The sequence below is a fragment of the Temnothorax longispinosus genome, chromosome 6 (genome assembly GCF_030848805.1).
Source record: "Temnothorax longispinosus isolate EJ_2023e chromosome 6, Tlon_JGU_v1, whole genome shotgun sequence".
NCBI lineage: Eukaryota > Metazoa > Arthropoda > Insecta > Hymenoptera > Formicidae > Temnothorax > Temnothorax longispinosus.
Genome location: NC_092363.1, coordinates 12,519,844 through 12,529,470, shown reverse-complemented (window position 1 = coordinate 12,529,470; position 9,627 = coordinate 12,519,844). Strand labels below are relative to the sequence as shown.

The 9,627-nt window shown below is 36.7% G+C and overlaps 1 long non-coding RNA gene across 1 annotated transcript; it reads right to left on the bottom strand.

Moving 5' to 3' along the window:
* Nucleotides 1-843: 843 nt before the first annotated feature.
* On the bottom strand, nucleotides 844-3,356 carry LOC139815034 (uncharacterized). The gene is made up of 3 exons (XR_011732651.1): nucleotides 2,898-3,356; nucleotides 2,625-2,711; nucleotides 844-2,352 (listed from the first exon to the last, which is right to left on the bottom strand). It is a non-coding gene; the product is annotated as an uncharacterized lncRNA (long non-coding RNA).
* Nucleotides 3,357-9,627: the final 6,271 nt, after the last annotated feature.

The following is a 9,627-nucleotide window of genomic DNA, read 5'->3' as shown; positions in this document are numbered from 1 at the left end:
GCAGTTTGAACGGAAGTGCACCTATCGCGCGATTAAACAGACCTCTACCTGTTTTTATTTTTTTCGTTGACATTCGCCGCAATTCTTAATCAACGGGGCGGGACCGTCGATGTGCGTTTCCTGCCACGGTTGATTGTAATGTTCGTCACAGCGACGATAGGTCTGAACCTCCAAATCCACCTTTATATGCTCCGGAAACTTGTCCCACACGTAGTGGACGTGATCACCACACACTTGCAATAGAACGGCTTTCGGCACGAATTGCAGCTGTTCGGCACTAAAATCGCGAATGTCCGAAGGTCTCGACAGCAGAACGAACATCTTTGCGACTGAGCGATTCGCGGTGCCGCGCACCTATAAATAGACGTTCGAACGAGAAAGTTCGATTCAGTCATACATAGTGTGAGGAAAAAAATGAGATTCGTGCGACAACCGTTGGCGATTCGCGTGACGAATTGCGACGACAGATCACGGTCGATGGAGGGCAACGCGGATAGGCGCAGACACGGTACGATGCTGCCGACTACTATACGCGCGATCATTTGCGGTCCCTCGAATTGCGGTAAAACCAACGTTCTGATAAGTTTGCTGGAAAGTCCGCACGGTGTACGTTTCGATAACGTGTACGTACACTCGAAATCGCTGCAACAACCGAAATACCGATATCTGGAGAATTTATTGACATCAATCGACGAAATCGGCTACTACACCTTTTCCAATAACAGTGACGTCATTCCACCGAGCGACGACGCGTGTCCGAACTCGATATTCGTCTTCGACGACGTGGCGTGCGACAAGCAAGACACTGTGAGATAGTATTTCTCGATGGGCAGGCAGGTTCAGATTTTAAAAATTTCATTTTCACTTTGTTGTCATTACGATGATCAACAACCCGGCCAATATAATAGTTGTCATCATAGAAAACAACATAATACTTTTTTAATAATATTTCAGATATGTTCGCGTTACAAACGTTTGGATCATTTTCAAATAAACATTCTGCTTTTGACTCATTACGCATTTGATCTTCTTCAGAAAAACTGGAAACTTTTTGGAGATTTTTTTGTTTTTTTTAGGTTGCATCTTTGTACAGCTTTTCGTTCTTTTATTTGTTGTTTTGTTACCAGTGATAAATCTTCGTAATCTATCCGTGCTGACTTTACCTTTACATTCATCAAGAAACCAACAATAAGAAGATTTTTTAACAATCATTATTTTGTCATTTACTGTAACTTCCACGAAAGGCGAGTTTTCTGTTATTGATGTCTGTGATAACTGTTTGGAAAAGTCTTTCAATTCTAGATTCTTTAACTTATAATCGTTAGAATTATCAAATAAAATTGAGTTGTCAACATCCTTGGTATTTGTGCTTCTAGCGTTTATAGTGCAATCGTTATCAATTTCACGTTCTACATCATCGAATTTATAATCATCTTCTAACATTTGTAAAGGGATATCAACAAATTTCCAATCTGTATCACTTTCTATTTCCATACCTAATTCCTCAGTATTTTTTATAGCATTTTTTAAAGCCTCCTCAACAATTTCTTTGATATTTAAATTTTGTATGACTTCATGTGTAAGAACATTTTAAACTTTTGACGTTTTTTTGTCTTCTCTGGGAAATTTAAATATCGTTGAAAGATCATTCGTTATAGCATCTATCTGTTTAATCCTGTCAATACGATAAATTAAATTTTTTATACTAAAATTAATGACAGTAGAATAAGTGGAAGTCATAGATCGAGCTGTCCGAAAAAGCTTTTCGCACATTTGGCTGCTAAAAATTGTCGGGCGAAACATTTCAGGCATCAGAGTTTGGCTGTTCTTTTTAAACAATGTAATTAGTTTGATTAAATTATGTGCATTTAATTTTATACATAGGTAACAGTTACTAGTTAAAAAATTGTCTTTTATAGTATAACGCTTGTTTCTTTTTATCCATGCTCGCCATATTCTTAGAAAAAAGACTGAGTACCACATATAATAAACTCGAATACTAGGTGTAGATTCATCTAGGAAAGATAGTATTACGAAATTCATTATATTTAAGTAAGCAATTGTGCCGTTAGTATTAGCTATTTGTTTTAAATGACTGATTACAGATGAGGAACACATTTTTTCCCCTGCAGAGTAATTCATTTTATCCTCTCCTTTTAAATCCCAGGAAGTTATAACGATCTCATTATCAAAACCATTAACTATTAATAAGTTCTTTAAAGTTTCAGGGATTTTTATATTTAAAGACATTTCAACTTCGGCGAAAACATCAGCTTCTGAAGAATTGATTAATTTTTGCTCGACGTTATCTATCTCCTCGTCTATCTCAGATCCTGCGTTAATGTCTGCCATCTGTAAAGTATATATTTTTGATATACATATAACTAGATGATAAAATATAATACAATCTCACTAATCCGGCACTATTAAAAATCAGGTTGTGCTGAATTAATAGATTTGCCGGACTATTGGAATGTAAAGAATATATGAGATAAATAAAATAATTGAGCATTTTAAAACTTCTGAATTTACAGCAAATAAAATAAAACTAAAAAAACGGCGATCTAATAGTCACTAATGAATAGAAGTCACTAATGAACAATATACGTAAGCATTAAACCTACCTCGTGTCCGTTCGTGCCTCTTGCCCAAGAAGTCGCAGAAATCCGCGAGAATGCCGGATTATTGAATTATCGAAGTACCGGATTGTACTGTATTATAAGTAAAGTTATAAAAAATGTGTGAAAACTTTTCCAAATAAAATAATCTGCTTACAGTTTGATTAGTTTAAAGGTTAAATATCTTCTCTTCTTTTATGTATTATACATATGTATATATCATATGTATATTCATAAGAATTATATTATTCAAACTACAATATATGAACTGATTTTTACCTTAACAATAGATTTGTACAGAAACACACTAATTCAGACATCAAAATATAGGTTATAGAACTATACGTCCGAACTACACGTCCGATGTAAGATGCAATTGTAAAAAAATGACGATCGCGCGCGGTGACTGATCGCAATGCCTCACGCGTGGGGCATTACAACCTCTATAATTTACTCAACATTAACGCTTTTTTACGTGTTGTAAATATAACATTTGACAAACAATTATTAATAGGCACTGTTATGCTTTATTTTTATAAAATAAAGCGTAACAGTGCCTAATAATTTAATAATGTTCGGCATAATGCACATTAATGCCCCAGCAAGAAATAATGCCGATTAATGCCCACCAATGCCTACCAATACCCAAGCAATTCTTAGCAATACCTACATAGCCCAGTCAAATTAAGATTTTTGGATGAAAAAATTCCCGGCAAGTTGAAAATTGGTATACAGGTTCATTTTAGTGTTCTTTTAAACATACTAAAAATCCCCATACATAGAGCATGAGCCGGCTGCGCCATCTTGAAAAAAAGAGTACAAAAATGGGTTTTTTGCGAATAACTCGGAAATTATTAGTTTCACGAAAAAAACATTCAGAGCAAAAATGTAGCTGATAAAATTCCTTGCAATTTGGTTTTTTGTAGAACTTCGTACGACCATTAATTCCCAAGATAGAATTTTTTGAAGCATTGGGCAAATGAGGAAAGAGCTGTTTCTTCGAGTGTTTTTTCAAAATATCTCAGTTCTGGCTGTCCGAAAGTAAAAAATGCATACAATGAAAGTGAAAGATAATTAAATTACCTACAAAATGCATTATTTATGTTATACCGCGCGACTAATATTTCTAGAAATATTACGGTTTAAATGAAATTTTGACTTTTGGAAATTGTGAGAATAAATATTTCCTCGCAATATAAGTCGGAAATGGGTAGTCCTACGTAAAAAATTGTTAAAATCAAGTAGAAAGGTTATTAAATTTTCATTATTTTGGTTTTTGACCGATTTGCATACGACTAATAGTATTTTTGATATCCGTAAAAGAAACGGTTTTTAGGTACACTTCTCAAAATGGCGGACTTTCGAGTTATCTTTTTTAAAAAAATACACATGTTTCTTGAAGTTTATTAAATTATCTTTAAAATGATTTTTATTTGACTTTCTGTGATGAATACTTCCAGAGATATAGCCTTTTAAATATTTGTTTATGTTAAAAATTTCTTAATAATTTACAGTTTTTTACAAAACATGACATAAAATTACTTTAGAAAAAATAATATCGACATTTTTTCAAAAGTTTATATCCATATGTATGTGATCCTGCAGTGGAACCGGTTTTAAAATGAAAGTTTTTAAAAAATTGTCATTTTAATTATGCCTTTTTTAAGAGTTTTTATTAAAAAAATGGGGTTTTCCACACTTTTTTGTAATTTTCTCAGTTTCTATGAGAGATACGTACAAAATGTTTCAGACCAAATTGAAGCTTATAAAATTTCCTGAAAAACAGTATATTCGGCATTAATATGTGACCAACAATTATACCAATAACAGATGCTAAAATAATGTTACTCTTTTTTCCTCAGTTTACCGTAATTTTTAATGATTTAAATATTGTCGAAAAAATTTATTTGGAAATTTTTGCGGTCGGCGTAAGTTTCAAATCTTATTATACATGATGTAAGCTTCCCGTTGGTCTTTGGGTTAAATTTTTAAGACAGGTAGTATTCGAGATATAGGGCGTCAAAAGTGGCCGCAACAAATTTTTGTTTCATATGCAGTTTTTCATGTTTTTATTGGTTTAATTATTAGTATTTCAACAATAAATATGCATCCCTTACTTGCACTGTGTGCTCGCCTCTGTATATAAAACAGAAATTTGTTGCGGCTACTTTTGACGCTCTATATCTCGAATACTACCCGTCTTAAAAATTTAACCCAAAGACCAACGGGAAGCTTACATAATGTATAATGAGATTTGAAACTTACGCCAACCGCAAAAATTTCCAAATAAATTTTTTCGACAATATTTAAATCATTAAAAATTACGGTAAACTAAGGAAAAAAGAGTAACATTATTCTAGCATCTGTTGTTGGTATAATTGTTGGTCACATATTAATGCCGAATATACTGTTTTTCAGGAAATTTTATAAGCTTCAAATTTGGTCTGAAACATTTTGTACGTATCTCTCATAGAAACTGAGAAAATTACAAAAAAGTGTGGCAAACTCCATTTTTTTACGAAAACTCTTAAGAAAGGCATAATTGAAATAACAATTTTTTAAAAACTTTTATTTCAAAACCGGTTTCACTGCAGGATCACATACATATGCATATAAACTTTTGAAAAAATGTCGATATTATTTTTTCTAAAGTAATTTTATGTCATGTTTTGTAAAAAACTGTAAATTATTAAGAAATTTTTAACATAAACAAATATTTAAAAGGCTATATCTCTGGAAGTATTCATCACAGAAAGTCAAATAAAAAATCATTTTAAAGATAATTTAATAAACTTCAAGAAACATGTGTATTTTTTTAAAAAAGATAACTCGAAAGTCCGCCATTTTGAGAAGTGTACCTAAAAACCGTTTCTTTTACGGATATCAAAAATTGGGGACTAATGGGGACAAATTTTTAAGACGGGGACTATTAGTCGTATGCAAATCGGTCAAAAACCAAAATAATGAAAATTTAATAACCTTTCTACTTGATTTTAACAATTTTTTACGTAGGACTACCCATTTCCGACTTATATTGCGAGGAAATATTTATTCTCACAATTTCCAAAAGTCAAAATTTTATTTAAACCGTAATATTTCTAGAAATATTAGTTGCGCGGTAATTTAATTATCTTTCACTTTCATTGTATGCATTTTTTACTTTCGGACAGTCAGAACTGAGATATTTTGAAAAAACACTCGAAGAAACAGCTCTTTCCTCATTTGCCCGATGCTTCAAAAAAATCTATCTTGGGAACTAATGGTCGTACGAAGTTCTACAAAAAACCAAATTGCGAGGAATTTTATCAGCTACATTTTCGCTCTGAATGTTCTTTCCCGTAAAACTAATAATTTCCGAGTTATTTGCAAAAAACTCATTTTTGTACTCTTTTTTTCAAGATGGCGCAGCCGGCTCACGCTCTATGTATGGGGACTTTTAGTATGTTTAAAAGAACACTAAAATAAACCTGTATACCAATTTCCAGCTTGCCGGCAATTTTTTCATTCAAACGCCCAAAAATAATCTAATTTGACTGGGCTAACAATGCCTCGAATCTAATACACCGCAATGCCCTCAGCGGTTTGCCCCTCGCCCGTAACCTACCTACTCGAGGACTATCGTGGAAAATCCATCGCTGGAGCGTTCTACGAGTATGAGTTGCATCGCGCGACTTATTCTGACGTGTATCTCGTGGAGAAAGTACTGCGCAGGAGGGGCGACGAAGTTTACGTGAAATGGCTGGGATTCGATGGATCGCACAACTCATGGATACACAAGGACAATGTGATTTAATTCGTGCAAACTGTATTTTATTCTTAATATAAAAATGATACATGTAAAGTGTTTGAAATATGTAATACATATAAAGTATATAATAAAAAAATATTAAATACTAAATACATGTGCGATATCTTTATTAATATCCCTTCTCATATATAATACGATATTTACTCGAGGACTATTGTGACTTTCATGCTTCATGGCGCCACCCCGGGGGGGGGTGTCGTCACAGCACTCTGGGAGGGAGCCCCGGAAAACGCACTGTTCCCTCCGGGACCACGTTATACTACATACATAGATATATATACATACATACATACATACATACATACATACATACATACATACATACATACATTATATACATTATATACATTACGTTATATTCGGTAATGTCCCCACGGCAACGTATCGGTCGAATCCGGCACGATATATCGCTTATCGTCGTACGGACTCAGAGCGATTTTCGTCTCGCTAATAGTGTACACTTCGTGCATTTTCGATCTTATGCACGACTGCGGTCGAGTCATTTTGATCTTATCGTTCAAACACCGCGTGTAGTCGTCAAATGTGATGGTGCGCGCGATAACGTTATTTTTGACACCTTTCGTTTTTTTAGTGTCTTTCTTACCATCGACTCGCAAAGCGTACATTTTCGCCCTAAGTTCAACGAATTCGGTCATAATGGCCCCGTTGTTTTCATCCTTCATCAGGTCCGGCACTTTTTTATTGACGAGAGGCATATCATAAGCGTTATCTACCGCGTAGTCACTCGTGTCGAACCGGGCTATATCATGTTTCATGTTCTCGTACGCGTCGTCGCACTTGATATGATAAATCAAACTGTCCGTGTCGGTATACATGATTCTACACGAGTCGCGGTACAGGGGAGACATGTAATCGTGGTGAAATTCGTATAGGCACACCTTCGACAAGTCGAGGATGCACATGCCGACGTAGATCGGTTTGTCGAATTTCACCTCGAGTTTGCGCAGTTCGATGGCTATCAGATTTTCTGAAAACACGTTGCTGCTGTGGAAATTCGGTCGCGCGATCATTGCCTCCGCGCCGTATCTACCCTCTCACGTCGTCACTAATTTTACATCGACGTGGTTGCGTACATTCTCCATTGTTTTCCCAAAAACAGCGTTATTCATTAATTTATATAACGTTTTTTTGAACTCATTTTTGGCCTGTGTTCTGAATTTTGTATTGAGTTCGATGTAAGAGCGGAGCCACTCAGATTGAGCGAATTGCAATACGCGATGTATTTTAGTGACGTGTAGGCCATGGCACGTGCACTGCTGCAGATTGCGATAATGGATGACATAACGTTTCTTATCGTGCAGCGTGGCGAGAAGTTTGTCCTGCCGTTTGCCGGGCGGATTATCGCGCATCGGACAGAACGGTAGGTCAGCGTGCGCGTCGTGTTTATCCTGCGGATACTCAAGATCGACCTCGAGAATATAGCCCGTAGGCGAATCCGAAGCGATCGCGCTAAAGTCGAAATTTGACGCGTCTTCGACCCATCGTCTTCGACATCTTTTCGCGTCAATAATTTGAAATTGTCGTCGGATAACGCGGAAAATTTTGATCGTATAATTTTTAATTTATCATTATCTAGGAAGGATGCCAATTTTGCGAGACTCGCGCTCAGAAATTTGGGTAAAAGTTTACAATAACTTACACAGCTCGGATTACTTTGACCTTGACATATGTTGTCAAGGACATAATACTGAGTAACTTTTCCTTATAACTTAATCGGCGGTCGCTTTTTATTAAAAAGTTATTAACAAAAAAAAGTTTGGCGACCTCACCGATTTCAATGACCTTGATATATGTTGTCAAGGTTATGACCCCGAGTGACCTTCAGAAGGTTTTAGCCGTTGCTCGTTATTCGTTAAAAAGTTATTAACAAAAAAAGTTTGGAAAATACGTAGATTAGATGACGCGCTTTACAAGTATTTAACTTTTAAAGCGCGTCACTAATCTACATAGGTTAGATGACGTGCTTTAACAGTATTTAATTGTTTAAAGCGCGTCAACTAACCCATGCGTAAACTATTTCGGGGCTACCGCACCTCCCCCGATAGCAGGGGGGGTGTGGGTGAACCTCGGTTCGCGTGAAAAGTATATGCGTGAACTATTTCGGGGCTACCGCACCTCCCCCGAAAACGGGGGGGTGTGTGGTTGAACCTCGGTTCGCGTGAAAAGTGTATGCGTGAACTATTTCGGAGCTACCGCACCTCCCCCGAAAGCAGGGAGGGTGTGGGTGAACCTCGGTTTGCGTGAAAAGTGTATGCGTGAACTATTTTGACATATATATTAGTCATTTATGCCTTCCAAAACTCAAAATAGCTGCTATATTTTTCAAACTTTTTTTGTTTATAACTTTTTAATAAGCAGCGACCGCCGACTAAGTTATAAGGAAAAGTTACTCAGTATTATGTCCTTGACAACATATGTCAAGGTCAAAGTAATCCGAGCTGTGTAAGTTATTGTAAACTTTTACCGAAATTTGTACGAGTCGATGAATCTTAATTTTATATCGCTTCGCGAATCAGATCTTTCCGCGGTGTCTTTCACGTGTTTAGTAAATGAGATGTACTTTTCCTTTGTTATGGGCAGTACATCGATTGAGCCTTCGAACGCGGCAGCTATCTCCTTGATAATAAAGTGCGCGTCATAGCCCAACAGATTGTGAAATATTACTGGGATGAAGTGGGAATCCTTATAATTCAGATTGCACGTCGAGTGTGCTGGACCTCTGTACCGCCCGGTCAGGTGGCAATGATCGGGCACTTTATTATCATCAGGCGCGAATGGTTTTTCGCATATGTGACATTTCGTCGCGCTGTGAAATGTCTCCCACTCGTCTCGCGTTAGGTCTACCATGCATACAATGTCGGACAAGATGTTCTTTACGCGATGCGCCAATCCTTTGAGTTCCTCGGTGAACCACGCGACGCAGTCGTTATCGCGACGAAATCGATACGTCGGTAACGTTTCGTCGTACGAGCACTGTACGTAGTATGCTATACTACATACCCGATGATGTTGATAGGCGTATTACGCGTGTTCCGTCTCCGGTTGTGTCTTCTCTAGCACGCACTCCAGATCGGCGTACACCACGAAGGGAAGTCGCTCTTTCCTACTGTGGTTCTTGAAGCTGAGCCACTTGTTGTTCTCGCTCGGTAGTCTGATAGCGCATTTGTTTACCTCTCGGCA